We start from the raw sequence: 17625 nt of genomic DNA, 5'->3' as shown, positions 1-17625 counted from the left end.
CGGCCCCAAGCCTCCCATGGAAAGGAAGCAGGGGGTGCCTTCTCAGGAAACCATTCCAGCAGCTTCACCCTGCAAGCCTTCCTCTGCACTTTGGTCTCCCGTCTTCCTCTTCATTCTCTCCAAGTTCCCCAGTATCAATAAATTCCTCTTCTGTTCAGCAGTCAGCCGGCACTGGTTTCCGGTTTCCACTGTTTGAAACTAAGCACCTTGACGGGCAGGGCTGGAGAGTGATGCGATCGGAGGCACCATTTCAGAAGATAACTGGCTGATAAGTGGAAAGTTGCTTAAAAAGTGCATTAGCCAAGGGCCAATCAGAAACATCACGGTACGTATTTCAAAGAGGGGCTGTAATAGAATTGCTTTTCACAGGCCTTAGAAGGCTGAAAGTAAAAGGAAAAGTACAAGAAAAAAAGGTAGAGAGTAATAAGCCAGGGATTGGTAACTGCAAGCCACAGCTCCTGTGGGCTCCTAGGAGCTTGGAAGAGGGGCTTCCTAGAGCTGGTACGGGGTGAGGGTCCCGGAGGGAAGCCAAACACTCAGAGCTCCGAAAATGGGCTGCTCTCTCTCTGGCTTTCACCCAGGGAGCGTGGCTCTGCATGTTCTCGGATCTCTCAGCGGCCTGCTCAGCAGGTGAGGGAGTGGGCAGGACTGGCCCCTGGGGTGCTGGAAGTACTCCAAGTCCCTGGAGCCAATTACCTGCTGCCACTGGGGCAATACCATAAAACAGGAAAAAAGCTCCTTCTCCCTTATTCCCACTTTTCTGTCTCCTTCTAATGCTTCACAGGGTCAGACCCAGCAGGAGGCCGGCTAGCTGCCAGGTAAGAGCCAGGGAGAGGGGAATGAAATTTGCATCATCCCAAATCCATATTACAGAGAAGAGCTTAGAAGGGGATCTCGGAGACCATAGATAAATCCCTGGTACAGGAGCATCAGGGCCAGTTGCAGTCCCCCAGGAGACAGATGGTGGCATGGACTCGGGTACCAGCAGTGGAGATGGCAAGCAATAGGTCAGGAAGACCGCAGCCTCGGGCACAAAGCCACAGTTCCTGGTGCAGTAGTTGCTGTTATTAAAGGATCTATCGCAGGCTCCGTTCTCCTGGTCAGTGGGGGCCTCGGTAGCGTAGGCTTGTCACCCAGCCACTGCCCGCCATCCCGTGCGCCAAGTGGCGTGAGCCCAGGGCCCACAGAGCATGCGCAGGTGGTCCTCGAGACCCCAGAGGAGACAGCCCTCCGGGAGCCGGCTGAGACCCTGCCACCGAACCCGAAAACCTGTGGCTGGGGACTGTCACCACTAGCGTAGTGCTCAAGCTCTGCCTACCCCAAGAAGTGACCCAGTATTTGAAGAAGTTATGATATGCAAATGCCTACTATTATCAGGAGCTTTAATATATATGCACGCCACCTGTCCCTTAGCATCAAGCACTCCTGGCAAAGGTGGCTCACTCTTCCCTTTGTGTTATGACAGTTTCTTCAGGGTCAAACATATGAAAGTGGTGATTATTAAAAGAAAAAAATGGCACGAATTGATTTGAGATTAGAGATAGAATTAATAAGAATGTCCTCTGAGAGCTCAGGGATGAATTTAATATTAATATCTATCAAGACGGTTACTGGGTACCTGCTCTTTGAGAGGGTAAGAGCCTAACCAGAGGTGGAGAAGCACCCAGAAGCTCAAGCAGAGGGAAGCTGTTAGCTCTAGGCCTGATAGAGCAGGGGAGGGAGCTGTAGCCAGGAAGGGGGGGGGACACCAGCAGGACCTAAGCCTCCCATGAGAGCCCAACCTTTGTCTCCTCTGGTTCCTGGTCTTCTGCTCTGTCTCCCAGCCAGACACCAGAGACTCAGGGAGTCCATGTACTGCTCCTGGCAGAGACCAGCCTTCCACACCCAGGGCAGGAGAGGCAATGGATTTATAGGAGAATATCCAACAGTAGCTTACAAGCAATGAATTCTTTCTCCGCTTACTATACTATATTTGCAGGGCCCTTGAACTGTCTAAGGTAGTTTCAAATCAGTTATTTCATTTTATACTCGCAAGTCCTGTGATGGTTAATTTTATATGTGAATTCGACTGGATCACAGGGTGTCCAGACATTTGGTCCAACATTATTCCGGATGCTTCCATGAAGATGTTTCTGGATGAGATTAACATCTGATTCCACAGCGTGAGTAAAAGAAATTGCTCTCCCTACAGTGGGTGGGACCTCATCTAATCTGTTGGAGGCCTGAATAGAACAAAAGGGCTGACTTTTCTTCAACTAAGTCCTGTGCCTGACTGCCTTGGAGATGGGACACTGGGCTTTTTCCTGCATTTGGACTTGATCTGAAAGATGGGCTGTGTTGTGTCTTGAGCCTGCTGGCTTTTGGACCAGAAATACACCATTGATTTCCCTGGGTCTCCAGCCTGCTGATCCGGGGCCTTGTCAGCCTCTGTGCTCATGTGAACCTATCCTTAGAATAAACCTCTCTCTCTCTACTTCTCTCTATATACTCCTGTTGGTTTTGTTTATCGGAAGCAGCCTGACTAATCCTTGTGAACTAGGCAGGGCTGGTAATATTCCCAGAAAGAGACGAATAGGACTGTTTGGATGGCTCAGTAAGAGGACAGAAATGAAAAGGTAGGTCTTAACTTGTGTTTTTTTGCATCATCTGTTGAAGCCATGCTCACTTTGTTTATGGAACTCTCGATAGTGGCAAAGGTCCCAGTGACCAGTTTTTTCCTAAAACAGCATCTACCTACTATCCCAAATAAGACCTTGAAACTTCCCCACTCTTTTCTTTCCCAGCTCAATTTTTACCAAACTTTCCAAATATCCCTTTACTCTGTTCTCTTCCATCCTTTTTTTTTTTTTTTTTAAGATTTTATTTGTTTATTTGACAGAGAGAAAGATCACAAGTAGGCAGAGAGGCAGGCAGAGAGAGGGGGGGAAAGAGGCAGGCAGGGGGTGGGGGAAGCAGGCTCCCCGCTGAGCGGAGATCCCGCTGAGCTCAATCCCAGGACCCTGAGATTATGACCTGAGCAGAAGGCAGAGGCTTAACCCACTTAGACACCCAGGTGCCCCGGTTCTCTTCCCTCTTTAGCCATAATGTAGGCCCTCCCCTTTCTCTCTTCCCTGGAGTAAGTTCACAGTGAGTACTCACACATACGTGTGATTGTTCATTCAATCTGCCTCCTGCACCGAGCTTAGGGTCCACAACCCAATATTGTGATGCCACCTCTTGTCACACCACAAGTCTCAGCAGATTTGTTGAATAAACCATCTTCCTGTCTCATCTCTTTCTCTAATTATACTGCCATGAGTAAACTTTTTTTTTCGTTTTTTAGATTTTATTCATTTATTTGACAGGCAGAAATCACAAGCAGGCAGAAAGGCAGGCAGAGAGAGAAGGAAGCAGGCTCCCTGCCGAGCAGAGAGCCCAACACAGGGCTGGATTCCAGGACCCTGGGATCATGACCTGAGCCAAAGGCAGAGGCTTCAACCCACTGAGCCACCCAGCTGCCCCAAGAGTGAACTTTTATTATGAGATATGATCTTTCCACTTATCTGATCTTCATTCTAACAGAAGTCCTGAGCGAGAGGCCTGTGGGCAAATCTAAAGATGTTTTATCTAACTCCTACAACTTTTAAAAAAAGTATTTTTTTTAAATTGCCAACTTAAGAAAATCGGAGTCTGTCTGATAAAAGTCAGGAACTGCAGCTTTTCTAGACAAGATGTGGTAACCTGGACAAGTTGCAGTGTCTTGTCCTGGCTTCTAGGCCTTCTGTTGTCTCACCCTGTCTCCAATTACTGCTTTGGATCCTCTTGGGTTCCAAATCCACACAGATTATGCACGGGCGCAGTATGCCTTCCCGCCTCTATGCTTTTGTCCTGGGAAGTCTTGGATGCCCTTCTGACCAATGACCGCCTCTCTTCCTTCATCTGCTGGCTCCTGCTCAGCCTACCACACTTGGCTTGCTTCTTTTCCTCTGGAAGCAGGCATTCCTCATCCTAAAATACTCCTCACATTGTTTTGGAATTACGTGCCACCAGTACAGCCCCTTTTACGAGGTTAAAGTACCAATACAACTGGATTTCTTCTGGGTGTGAAAGAAATTGCTCAAAGCCTCCCTTCCCCGATTAGTGGGACTCTGGTTGCCTGAATTCGAAAAGGAGAGCTACGAAATGTCATCGGCCCCCTAGTAGGCCCCAATTTTACTCTGTGATTGACTCTGTTACTATTCTATAGGGTCGGTATCAAAAGTTGGTTTTGTACAATAGTATGTGTGCGTACTACAGGGATGAACAGCCTCGCATGTCATATTCCTCATCGTCCTCTGACAGAAAATCCCTCAGAGTCGTCCTGAGTTAGAAATGTTTCTCTTTGACTCTTTAACTTGCAGTCTTGGGCTCATCTTTTCTGTCACAGCCCACCCTGCATACCAGGGCGCCCACGACAGGAGGGGCTTTCCAGGGACTCTCCCTTTGCTCTGGTTAAGTTCCTCTTTGGGGCCTTTTCCTCCTCTCTCACCAGGGGACCTGAGTAGGGACCATCCTATTTATCACAGGGGTTTATGATAACAATGACCCTCACAGGGGAGAGGGTCCAAGTCTCTTTTCCTCCCTTCCTGGGAAGCTCCTGGTCTGCTATGCAACATATCCCTTTTTCTCCTTAGCAGACCAGCTGCGTAGGCTGGAATGATTGAGAGGGGCAAGCTTTCTCATGCTGCAAAGAATGTTCTATTACTCTCTTCCTTTAAAGCAAAGGGTACCTTCTTTCTTATATTTACAAAAACAAAACAAAACAACAGAGGGAGTATTCAGGTGATTCTTCAAGCAAAGACTTGCTCCAAGGTGACTAGCGTTTTCTATCTGGAAAGCAGGCTCTGGCAATATGAGAATATGGCAGCTTTACCTGATGAGAATTTTCTGAGTTGTCCCTTATCTTAGGTGGGGTTTTCTGTAAAAGACTCAAGAGAGGAGACTTGCATGCAGACTGTTTTGGAGAGAGTATTCTCAGGAACAACACCTGTAAGCGAGGGAGAAGAACCAGTTTGGGCCAAGGAAGGAGCTGGACAGTGATACGGTCGTAACAGAGGCCTCCACTGATCCCACAAGGAGCTCTGGGACCAGGATGACTCTTCAGTGCTGTCTCCAGGGGAAGCAAGGAGACTGGCCATCAGACCCTCTCAGTGACCGGTCATTGACCAGTCATAGGATGTGGTCTGCCCCAGCTCTAGAGGTCAGGACCTTGGGGGAAGCACCTCCCATCAGCCAAGGGCAGTTCCTGAGGGTGGGCTCATCTGTGAGCCTTTAACATGAGCACACACTCTATAAGTGGGAGCAAAAGAGTCTCAGGTTTTTTTTAATTTATTTAAGTAATCTCTACACCCAACATGGGCCTCGAACTCACAACCCCGAGATCAAGAGTCATGTGCCGCAACAAATGAGCCAGCCAGGTGCCCCAAAGTGTCTCAGTCTTGAAGGAAAGACCTGGCAGTGCTCCACAGTGTCCACTATATACCTATCCAGGCACAGTTCATAGCTGTCTCCTCCCCTGTACTCTAAGTGCCTTGAAGGCAGAAAAACAGGTGTGCCCAACACAGTACCTGAAATACAGTCTCCACTCCATTAGTGACTAACAGGTAAATGAATAAATACATGCATGAAAGAATTAACATAAGCTCAATGACTCAATAATAAATTATTATTGGTTGCATTTCTGCAGAACTTTACATATGCAAATTATTCTGCTAAAAATACGTTATAAATATGTAAGTGCTGCAAGCAATAACTTCTAATAAAACCTGTCATCAAAATGAATTAGTAGTTAGTGGGCACGAACTAGGAGCATGCCCCTGCATTAGTTAATTCTCCCACAATGCACCTGCCTTAATAATAGAACAATTTAGAGGTTTCAGAGCTGACATCCTAATTCATCTCTTAAATTGCCTTTTAGACCCTCTACTTTGTTAGATAAATTTCCTCTCATCATGCCTAAATCCCGTTTTCATTATATACTCTTTCCAAAGTTTATCGAGCATTGTATCCTTGCTGTCAACTATTTTATCTTGGCTGTTTTTGCATCTCTTCTGATGTTTGTAATCTTCTTGCTGGGTGTCCAATTTCTCATAGAAATTGTTGGTTTTCACTCTCAGCAGAACAGCAGCTCCTTCCTTCTGGGAAAAGCTCTGTCACAGCCCCCTTGCAAACATAGTGATGGGGGCTGACAATCACAGAAGCCTGCCCCCAGGGCCACAGTGATTGGCCCACGGTTGAGCACATGACCCAAGCTGGACCAATTATAGTTCTGCCCTGGGATCTTTTTTTTTTTTTTTTTAACCTTTGGGAAAAAGGGAAAGAAGTTGGGAAAGAAGAGGTTTTTTTGTTTTGTTTTGTTCTTGTTTTTTCTCTTTCTGCTTGTGGGGTTTCTTGTCAGGGGACGTGCACATAGCCACCGAGGCCACCTCACCACCACCTCCCTTGAAGGAACCTTCCCCAATAGGAGAAAATGAAGTCAGCTCAAGGAGAGAAGCAGGATGACTGGTAGGAGAGTCCCAAGACCTCTCACACCCCTAATTCTGGGGGCTGAAATCTCAGAGACTCCCTGTTTCCTGAGCTCCCAAGCCTTAACTATCAGATTCTTCCTTCAACCTGGAAATCACCTCAGTCTGCTGCAAAAGTCTCCCTTTGGGTTTAGCTGTGTTTCTAGTGCTTTCAATCCAGAGACTCCTCCCCCAAGTCCCAACCTTTTGCTTAAGATCACTTTGTATCTCTTTGCATTGAAACCTTAGTCTGAACTCTCTCTGATAAACCTTTGTTGTCAAGGCAGACCACCTACAGCAGGGGACTGAGCCACACAGGTTAAGAGCATTGGCTCAAGAGCCCTGGGCTCACCTCCTGTCTTCACACCAGCTCACTGACTGACCTTGAGTAAGGTCCCGAAATTGTGCCTTAGCTTCTCATCTGTACAGTTTACAAAACTCTTAAAGTGTCATTGTGCACGTGAATGGGATTATATCTTTCCAGCCCTAGGACAAGCCCCTGGCATGTTAGCAAGAACTCAGTAAATGCCACTGTTGGGATCTTTGCCCTCTTGCGTCATGGATGTCTCTCATGGCACAATCGCCCCGTGGGATTCAGTACCCACTGATTCAAGACCGAACCTCACAGTGTTTTTCATTCTTACTTTCAGATTGTTAAGTAAATGTCCACCTTTGACATTTCATGGCCTTTCTCTTGGACCATGTTCTCTGTCTTTTTCTTTCTGCCTGTGGTTCCATCCTGAGTTTTCCTCCTTGCTATCCCCTCTAGGTTCTTTTTCACATCATTCTCCTCCTTCTTTACAAAATGCGTCTTATTTGTACTCACACAATGGAACATTCCTACTGCAGGAGCAATCTGCTATTGTTTATTTTCTCTGGAAGCCTCTCTTCTTTATGGAACAGGATTATTTATCGACCTATGATTGAGCTCTTCTCAGTTGGGTTCAGGCACGCTGCAAACTGCCCCTCTAATTACAAGGCCCTGCGATAATGCTTTTTTTGGCCACGACACAAACCACAGTCAAAAAGGTCTTCCTGAGTTCCAGGAGTCAAGCAATTAGAATTTTCTCAGGCTTTTAGAAGAGTAGAAGCAAGGCCTTTCCTCAGGGTGCATTTGCCGATCATTCTTTAAAGAGGTACAGGGCATCTGGGTTCTAATCCTGGCTCTGCACTTCCGCCCGGGGTGCCTGACCTGGGGGAGCCTCAGTTTCCTCATCTGTTACATGGGTTTACAGCAGAACACCTTGATGTTGCATGAAAATTAAAACAATTTGATCACTTATGAATTGTAAGGTGCTGCATAAATGGGGGATGCTACCGATGCAAACTTTAGTAGGAGCCCTGTGACAGATGTAAAACAGGGTTGAGTTCTCTTTAATTTGCTTTATACAGCGCCATGCGCAAACGGGACAAATCCAGGATACTTTGGTGAAAAGCCATACTTTGGACCTTCTTGAGCAAGACAGACAAATGGGGTCAGATGCTCATGTCCACAGGCCCTTTAGAGACTCCAGAGAAAAGACACATCAAGGAGTAATTTCAATTTGTAAACCTCATTTGGCAAAAGTCTTAGTAGCAGAATAAAATAACCCACATTATCGCCTCTCCAAGGAACCTTTCCTTAGTTGACCTGTCGTTCCTGGATCCTCCGTTCTCACCCAGTTAGGCCTGGAAGGGTCATCTGGAAACTTTCTTGCCCCATCTGGCTCGTGTGATATAGAATGTTCTTGTGCCCACCTCCAGCCCCACAGCTTTCCACCCTTACCCCACCTTCAGTTGCTGTAAAGGCTCCGATTTTCCCTGCCTGCAGGACGGGGATAGTTAAATCCATAGCACATGGGGTGCCTGGGTGGCTCAGTCATTAAGTGTCTGCCTTCAGTTCAGGTCATGATCCCAGGGTCCTGCTATCGAGCCCCGCATCAGGCTCTCTGCTCAGCAGAAAACCTGCTTCTCCCTCTCCCAGTCCCTCTGCTTCTGTTCCCTCTCTCGCTGTGTCTCTCTCTGTCAAAAAAATAAATAAAGTCTTTTTTTAAAAAGTGCATAGCTCGTGCCTCGTGCCTCGGCAGGACAATGTAGGAATACAGAGGTGACTAATGTTGCCTGGGGAAGTAGAGAAGACTTCACAAAACAGCTAATTTTAGAGCTAAGCCCTAAAGGCGAAGGAGTTGTTGCCACAAGGTGTAAAAGGTTGGGAAGGATCCCCGCTCTCCGCTTCCTGTCCCCCAGCAGAAAACAGCTGGCTTCCACAGAGGCATGATGAAGCTTGCCTGCCCCAGCAGGAAACAGCAGGGAGCTGCTCCTGGCCAGAGTCATACCTGCATGGTCCGAGAGGGGCCTGGGAAGCTAAGGCTGATGGGTGGGGAAGGGTCTGCTGAGTCCAGGGCAGTACTAGCCAGCAACTGCCACCGCCCCATAGCTTCCCCCAAAGCTGCAAAGAGGCATCCCTTTTCTGTCCCAAATGGTAGGTGATTTTGTGAGATGCTCTTCCCGCCAACCTTTCATAGAAGTCAAGAAAACTTCCCAGGAGCTCCCTGATTGGTCTCATGGGGGGTTAGGGTGGCTTCATCTCCCCCTCTCTTCTAACCTCAGCATCTATCATAAGCCCTTTTCAGTCTTTCTCTCTGGGGGCAGAGGGCCTCTTATGCAAATAAGACTCTGGGAGCCTGCTGTGACTGCCAGGGTTGCCAAGGTCAGTATTCAGAGCCAGGTTTCACTTCTCCTGTGCTGTACAAGCTGTGAACTACAGCTAGACACTTCTCCCTGCCTGCTTCAATATCAGGTAAAGGGCTCTTACAAGAATTAGATGATGTGTGGGCTTCTCTGGTCCCAGTCCTTTCCCGGTGAGCCCTATCTTTTTTTTTTTTTTTTTTTTTTTTTTTGACAGAGAGAGATCATAGGTAGGCAGAGAGGCAGGCAGAAAGAGGAGGAAGCAGGCTCCCCTCTGAGCAGAGAGCCTGACGCAGGGCTCCATCCCACGATCCTGGGATCATGACCTGCGCTGAAGGCAGAGGCTTTAACCCACTGAGCCACTCAGGTGCCCCATCAGTGAGCCCTATCTTGATGAAAGGCATCCATATTTGCCCGATTGCTAAAATCAGAAACCTGAGATTCACTCTTAATCCCTCTTGCTAATACCCGTCAGCTGTTCGCGACAATCCTACCTCCAAAATACACCTTTTCTCTCTCCACCTCTACTTCCTTAGTCACAACTGAGACCACCTGTTATGTGAATACTATTGTCATAGCATCCCAACCACTCTTCTGCCTTTCATGACCTCTCCAAGGTCGCCCTCGCCATCCTCTTAAAATGTGAATCATGTGTATCACTCCCCAGCTGAAAACTCTCCAGTGGTTTTCCATCTCACCAATAGGAAACACCAAAGGCCTTATCATGGCCTTCGAGGTCCTGTATGGGCTGGCATCTGCCTTCCTGTCCGCCATCCCCATCACAACTTGTTACCGTCTCCGCCAGCCTTCGGACAATTCCTAGAACATGCCAAACACCAAGCTCTTTCATGCCTTGAGAACTTCCCATTTCCCGCTCTTGAAATACTCCTCCCCTGGCTTTTCGTGTATCTGGTTCCTCCCTGGCTGAAATGTCTCCCACTTCGGGAGCCTTTCCTGTCTTCCTAGTCTACAGTAGGTCCTTCTATCCCCATACTCATTTCTTCATAGACCGATAACAGCTTATCATTACTTATTTATTTACCTGCTGTTTTAAGTCAGACTTACTAGGATTAGAGCTTGAGAAGAGGACTCAGGTACAAGTGACTTATTAAAGGGCTATTTCCAAGGGAGACAGCTAAGGAAGTAGGGAGTAGCAGAACACGGATGGGGAAGAGGACCACATAAGGATGGGATTTCAGGTTAAGTCCCAGCCTTGACCTGATCCCATAGGGCACCTCACAGTATAAATCCTGCCTGAATTTATCCCAGCATGAAGCAAATGAGCTGCATTTTCCTATTTTCGTACTCCTGCACCAGGATACTCTCTCTCCCTCTCCCTCTCCCTCACCCTGGCTCAAGCACTTTCTTTCTCTTTCTACAAATAAATAAGGAAGTAAGGAAGTAAGTTAGGGGCACCTGGCTGGCTGGCTCAGTTGGTAAAGCATGAGACTCTTGATCTTGGCGTTGAGACTTCAAGCCCCACACGAAGGGTGCAGAAATTATTTAAAAATAAAATTTTTAAAAAAGGAAAAAGGTAAAGTCCTTTCTGGAAAGAGAGATTGACCCTGGAGAAGACATCTGAGCTATTAATCAATAAACATCTCAAGTATAATTGGAGGTAAGTAATAGAAGTGGGTGGGGGTTGGGTAGACCAATCCTGCAGTTAAAACAGGGGGAGTCTAGCCTCCAGACAATTGTCCACATCAGGAAGTAACAGCCTCAGTGTTCCAGGGAGCACAGAAGCTGATCTCCTGTGACAGAAGGCAGGATCTCAGAGCCTCAGTGGAACAGGCTTGGATTCAGTACAAAGATTTGTTTGCGGCTCTTGCTTTATTCTCTGGGATCAGAGAATAAAGCAAGAGCCAGGCCCACATGCTGGGCCCTCAGAGGGCAAGCAGCAGTGACTGTCTGGTCATCCAAGCCATGAGGAGTTCTATTTGTTAGAATTCCTGGTTGCAAGGTAGGATCATTGACTCATCCATCTGAGGACCCTCCCAGCTGTAGGCAAACCAGGACAGCTGGTCACCCTATTGCGAGGAAGAGACATGTCACAGGTCGGGTTTCCTGGGGAGCAGACTCTGAGACAGAGGTCAACTTGCAGCAGCTATTCCGGAGGGTGGGGTTGGGGTCACCACCTAAGGAAAGGAAAAGAAGAGACGGAAGCAGGCATGCACAGAGACAGGAGATGAGCTGAAATGCTGCCTCAGCCAAGCCCACAGATTGCTCTGAAGCTGGGATGGAACTGTGGAGTTGCCCTGAGTTTAGCGTTGCCAGAGTTAGCAAATAATAATACAGGATGGCCCGTTAAATTTGGATGTCAGATAAATAATGGATAACTTTGTGCCATAAGTATCTTCATATAGTACTTTTAATACACTTTTACTGAAAGAATGTTTCATTGTTTATCTGAAAGGATCTGAGCATTGTGTTTTTCATGGGGCAATCCCACTTGAATTGGGCTAAGGGGGCTAGGTCTTTCTGCCCTATGTTGACCAGTCTCTGGATTGGTCCAGTAAAGCAGGTGTGATCTTGGGTAATAAGACTCTCTTTGGCTGAGGCCATTCCAAAGAGGGCTGCCTGCCAGCTGCCCACTCAACAGCTGAGAAAATAAGTTCTTCAGACTTGAAAGGGATCTTGGAGAGCCCATCACAGTGTCTACTACAGAGGCAGATTCTTGATAACTTGTTTACTGGAATGTACTAGAAGGGTATTGTGTTCACAGAATCAATGGGAGGGTGGAAAATGGGGCTCAGAAAATAGCCATGAGAACTGAGCAGCAGGAAAAACATGGCCAGGTCACACCATAGGAAAAACAACACAGCATTGTGGAGTTACTGCTGAAGAAACCACCACCTGCTTTCACCTTCCAGTGGCCAGTAAACCCCGCTGCTGCCATATTGAATAGTGTCCCCGCACTGGACTATTGTGTCAGTCCCTAGAGATGACAAGGCTTGGTGTGAGCATCTGATTGGCTGGTTTGGATCACATGTCTACCCTCCCCCTCCTGTAGTCCCACTTTCCATTTAGTCTTTCACAAATGTGAATTCTAAAAAAATAAAAAGTGTACATCAGGGCCTGGTGCTAGGGGCAATATTAGGAGCTGGTGATATCTCTAGGGACGCCTGGGTGGCTCAGTTGGTTAAGCAACAGCCTTCGGCTCAGGTTATGATCCCAGGGTTCTGGGATCAAGTCCCACATCTGCTCAATGGGGAGCCAGCTTCTCCCTCTACCTGCTGCTCCCCCTGCTTCTGTGCTCTCTCTCACTGACAAATAAATAAAATCTTTTTAAAAGAAAATGTCTCGGGGCACCTGGGTGGCTCAGTGGGTTAAGGCCTCTGCCTTCAGCTCAGGTCATGATCTCAGGGTCCTGGGGTTGAAACCCGCATCAGGCTCTCTGCTCAGAAGGGAGCCTGCTTCCCCCTCTCTCTCTGCCTGCTTGTGATCTCTGTCAAATAAATAAATATAATCTTAACAAAATAAAAAATAAATGTCTCTAAGATCACCTCATGGTTTGGTTTAATCCTCGACCATTGGCCCTAAGGAATGTTAATTATAAGACATGGGAGAGAAAACCATGTGTGATCACAGAATATATGATATTCTCAAATATAAGATGCGAAGAGCAGTGGGTAACCCTAAGAACTCCAGGACCAGGAATAAATCTAATTATGTAGGTACCTTACCCAATCACCAATGTGACTTACCAATGCAGAGAAAAGTGCCTTTCTTGGGTAGAATTTACCTTCTGTTGCTATAGGACCTGCCTTGCTGTATTTTATATTTGAAAGCTAGAGTAGGCAGAGCATTCCTTCAAATGATAGATGATTTTCATCCCATGTTTAAGAAATATTCTTAGGGGGCACCTGGGTGGCTAAGTACATTAAGTTTGGCTCAGGTCATGATCCCAGGGTCCTGGGATTGAGCCTCACAAGGGGGTTCCCTGCCCAGCGGGGAGCCTGTTTCCCCCTCTCCTCCCTGCTCATGTTCTTTCTCGCTATCTCTGCCTCTCCCAAATAAATAAAATCTTAAAAAAAAAAATAAAAAGGATAAATATTCTTAGGTTTGTATGCTGATATAGTATATTAGCAAGGAATATAAAAAATAGAACATTTTACAAATAAATGAGTTTGGAAGCAGATCATAGCCAAGGTGTATAGAGGCTTTTCTAGGATAGCTTTTAGTGGGTAGATATGACCCAGAGTCACCAGACCTGCAGATTCAGAAACTTTATTTATATTTTGTCTTTGTTCATCCCTGCCTCTATCTACCTATCCATCTTTACACCATTTACGCATCCAGCCAAACATCCATTCAACAAGTGTTTATTGAGCATCTAGTATGTGTTATGTATTGTGGTTGGTACAGGGACACGAAAGTAAACAAGAGAGTCAGGGTTGTTACCTTGTGTAGTTTACGTTCTACCGGGGAGACAGACAAAAGAGCAAGTAATCAGACAAATTAATTTGCCTGTTCTCATCTGCGACGAAAGAAACAAGTAAGAGGCTGGAGCAGAAAATAAAGGGTGGGGAGGCGAAGACACTTCCATGCAGAGAGTTTAGTCAAGACCACATGCTGGCAGGTGGAGAGCTGGAATGGGAGCCAGGCAGGCTGACTTTGCGTCCACCCTCTACATTACCAAGCCACACCACCTCATACAAAAATCCCTCCACGTCTGATTTCTCGTTTGTGAGAGAAGACCTGCACATGTCCCCCCAGGCTGCTGGTTCTTTTCTGTCCTTGTCTTTCTGCCTGGTGGATGAGACCCATCCAGTTAACAGAATTTGTCCCGAGTTAATGCCCACCACCCACCACACGTGTTTAGCCTCACTATCTTCGTGCCTACAGTATGCCTGACAATACTCTTCAGAACTATCGGGGTCATCATGAACATGGGCAGCTGACAGACGCACCTAGACATTTGTGCTGAGCATAGCCTAACATACAGAGTTGAGGAATCCCTGGGTTGTACACCGGCAAGGAATGTAACATTGTTATGTGACATTGCTAATGTTACATTACTAATGTAACAACTATACTTCAATGAACAACAACAAGGAAAGCCTGAGAAACTGTAGCAGAGAAGTCAAGGAGACATGGCAATTAAATAAATGTACTGTGGCATCCTGGATGGGATCCCAGAACAGAAACAGAGCCTGGGGTAAAAGCTAAGGAAGTCTGAAGAAACTATAGTCTCGAGTTAATAATAGTGTTTGAAATATTAGTGGATTAATCGTAACACATGTCCCATCCTAATGTCACATGCTTTTAACAGGGCTGAGGTATATGGTAAATCTGTACTAGCCGCTCAGTTTTTCCATACTCTAATTATTTCTCTGTAATCTCAAACCATTTTTAAAAACAAAATCTAGGGGTGGCTGGGTGGCTCAGAGGGTTAAGCCTCTGCCTTCAGCTCAGGCCATGGTCTCAGGGTTCTAGGATCGAGCCCCGCATCGGGCTCTCTGCTCAGCGGGGAGCCTGCTTCCTCTGCTCTCTCTGCCTGCCTCTCTGTCTACTTGTGATCTCTCTCTCTGTATGTCAAATTAACAAATAAGTAAAATCTTTTAAAAAAATCTATTTTCAAAAAAGTCCATTATGATGCTTGCTTCAGAATGAGCAAAAGAATCAGATTAATCCCCCTCCCCTATTTCCCCACAAATCAATGTTAACTGCTTTGTGTATGTTCATCCCTCATTTCTCAGTGCCATAGCATCTGATAGAGATATTCAATGTATTTGTACTGGGGAATTTTTATGCTGTTTTTTAATGAAATTATATATCTTCTCGACATCTCATTCAATAACAAATACGGAAATCTTTCCAAGTTCATATAATTCATTCTTTTTTAGAGATGTAATGTATTCTTTTTAATAGGTGAATACTATTCCGCACAAAGGTGTGCTGCAAGTACTACATTAATGGGCTTTCATGATGTTTCCAAATTTTGTCACTATAAACGTTTAAATAAACATCCCACTTCTATGGAAGATCTTCCCTTGGAAAAGGATTCCTGGATCAGAGGGTATATTTTTATTGTCTACAACTTACTAAAATATACATACAGGAGCAATACACATTAAAATATAACTTATATAAGTCATACAGCTTGCTGAATTTTACAGACTGAATGCCCCTGTGTAACCAAAGCCTGGATCAAGAAATGGAAGGTTACCAATCCCCTAAAAGCTCCCCTCATGCTGAAAGGATCTGTGTATTTTAAACTTTAATAGAATTGCTTGGTCGCTTTCTAAAAACCTTCACATTTCCCATCTGAGAGCTGAGAACGTCCTTTTCCCCACCAGCACTGGGCTACCGCAGGGGATGTCCAAGTGCACTGGAGGTTGTGGGATGCAGAACCTAAAAGCCATTTGTGGTGGCCCACAAGCGCTGTCTCTATCACTTTTTAACTTCTATTTGTGGAATTGCATTGTACTCCTTTGTGTGGCTTCCTCCTAGCCTCTGGAACACAGTAAGCCCTCAAGAAATATTTGCCAATAAAGAACAACGTGTCTCTTCTTCTCAAAACACTTCTACGACGTTGCCTGTTGTGTCCAGTAGTGGTTTTGTTGCCTGCGGAGCCAGAAGAGGGTGGACTCTGGAACCGAGGAGACTTGAACTCAAGCTTCAACTGTGTGATATCTGAAAATCAATGTGATCTCTGCAGGTCACAAATTGCTTAATGTGTAATATAGAGAAAAAAATAAAATCAATAATATTTATAAAAGTGAGTTTCAAGGGGCACCTGGGTGGCTCAGTTGGTTAAGCCTCTGCCTTCGGCTCTGGTCATGATCCCAGAGTCGCAGGACCAAGTCCTGAGCCCTGCAACAGTGGGCTGCTCAGTGGGGAGTCTGCTTCTCCCTCTCCTTCTACAGCATCCCCCACTTGTGCTCTCTAGCTCTCTCTCTGTCAAACAAAAAATAAGACCTTTTTTAAAAAAAGTGGACATCAAAAATGTGTTTGAAAAGCTGTTTGTATAATAGCTTTTAGAATTTTAGGAAGCCACACAAAGTTAATATAATATCTACTAATCTCTCTCTTTTTTTAAAGATTTTGTTTATTTATTTGACAGACAGAGATCACAAGTAGACAGAGAGGCAGGCAGAGAGAGGGGGGAAGCAGGCTCCCCGCTGAGCAGAGAGCTAGAAGCAGGGCTCGATAGATCCCAGGACTCTGGGATCATGACCCTTAGCCAAAGGCAGAGGCTTTAACCCACTGAGCCACCCAGGTGCCCTCTACTAATCTTTTGATATGTATTTAATGGTTAATTATCAAGATGCTTTACAAATTTTATTTCTAATTCCACACTTAAACCCATATTTTGTTCCTTGAACATATATTGCCTTCCTCTTATTGATTTGAAAAGAAACTATAAAATATCTTTCTTTGTTACTTTTCTCTCTTGAAATAGCAACTACATTAGGAGAAGAGGCTCCTAAACGCTCAATAGTTTTTGTGAGCAACTAAAGAGTTAAGTTTCAGTGGCCTTCTGATTGGATTGGAGAAAAGACAAAGAGTATTGACCTCTCAACCCTGCCAGCTCCTCCTCCTGGTGGTCTTCTTTATCTACCTCCTTTGAAAGGCTGTTGGAGCCTCTAGGTTCTTTCAGCTGTTTGACCTTGAGCTGCATTAGCCTCTGGTTCCTTCTTCCCAAGGCTTCTTCCCCATATTTCAGTTATTCTCATACCATGTCACAATTTGTGATATGTACATACCTGCTGTACATATAGATATGTAATATTCACATGATGTTTATTTTTTATTTTGAGTTATAATTGACATGTAACATTGTAGAACTTTAATTGTTGATTTGATACATTTATATTTGCAACTTGATTACCTTAGTGTGAGCTCATACCTCCATCTCATCAAATTATTCCTTTTTTGCGGTGCCCATAATTTTTTATTTAAATCAGTTTGCTTTTATAAACGTAAATATATTTGTACCATGATTACATCAGTTCATTTCGAGAACTCTATTTCACTCCTTTAAATGGATAGTTCAGTTAGAGCTAACTATAAAGATAAGTAGTACAATAATGATAAAATGATGTCATTGATTTCCAGCTGAATACCATTGCTGACCATAGGCCCTGAGCTTGCTAAGACTGTTTTATGTTTTTAAAAAAATATAGCGGGGTGCCTGGCTGGCTCAGTCGGTGAAGCATGCTACTCTTGATCTCTGGGGTCAGAGTTCTAGCCCCACATTGGGGGTAAAGATTATTAAGAAAAAAATTAAAATTTTATTTAAAAAGTAGCAAGTGTTACTTATCTCTTGAATTCTCCCCTCCTGGTCCAGTGCAACATGGGGGCTAAAGGGGGTAGGAGAAGAATAAATGAAACAAGATGGGATTGGGAGGGAGACAAACCATAAGTGACTCTTAATCTCACAAAACAAACTGAGGGTTTCTGGGGGGGGGGGGGTTGGGAGGAGGGGGGTGAG

The 17625-nt window shown here is 45.5% G+C and overlaps 1 long non-coding RNA gene across 1 annotated transcript; it reads left to right on the top strand.

Annotated features, from left to right (window-relative positions):
* The first annotated feature begins 775 nt into the window (after window positions 1–775).
* Window positions 776–16288, top strand: LOC131826525 (uncharacterized). The gene is made up of 3 exons (XR_009351635.1): window positions 776–818; window positions 2080–2162; window positions 15642–16288. It is a non-coding gene; the product is annotated as an uncharacterized LOC131826525 (long non-coding RNA).
* Window positions 16289–17625: the final 1337 nt, after the last annotated feature.

This window comes from Mustela lutreola, chromosome 3 (genome assembly GCF_030435805.1).
Source record: "Mustela lutreola isolate mMusLut2 chromosome 3, mMusLut2.pri, whole genome shotgun sequence".
NCBI classification, from domain to species: domain Eukaryota; kingdom Metazoa; phylum Chordata; class Mammalia; order Carnivora; family Mustelidae; genus Mustela; species Mustela lutreola.
The sequence above is the reverse complement of the archived record's forward strand: the minus strand, read 5'-3'. Positions and strand labels throughout refer to the sequence as shown.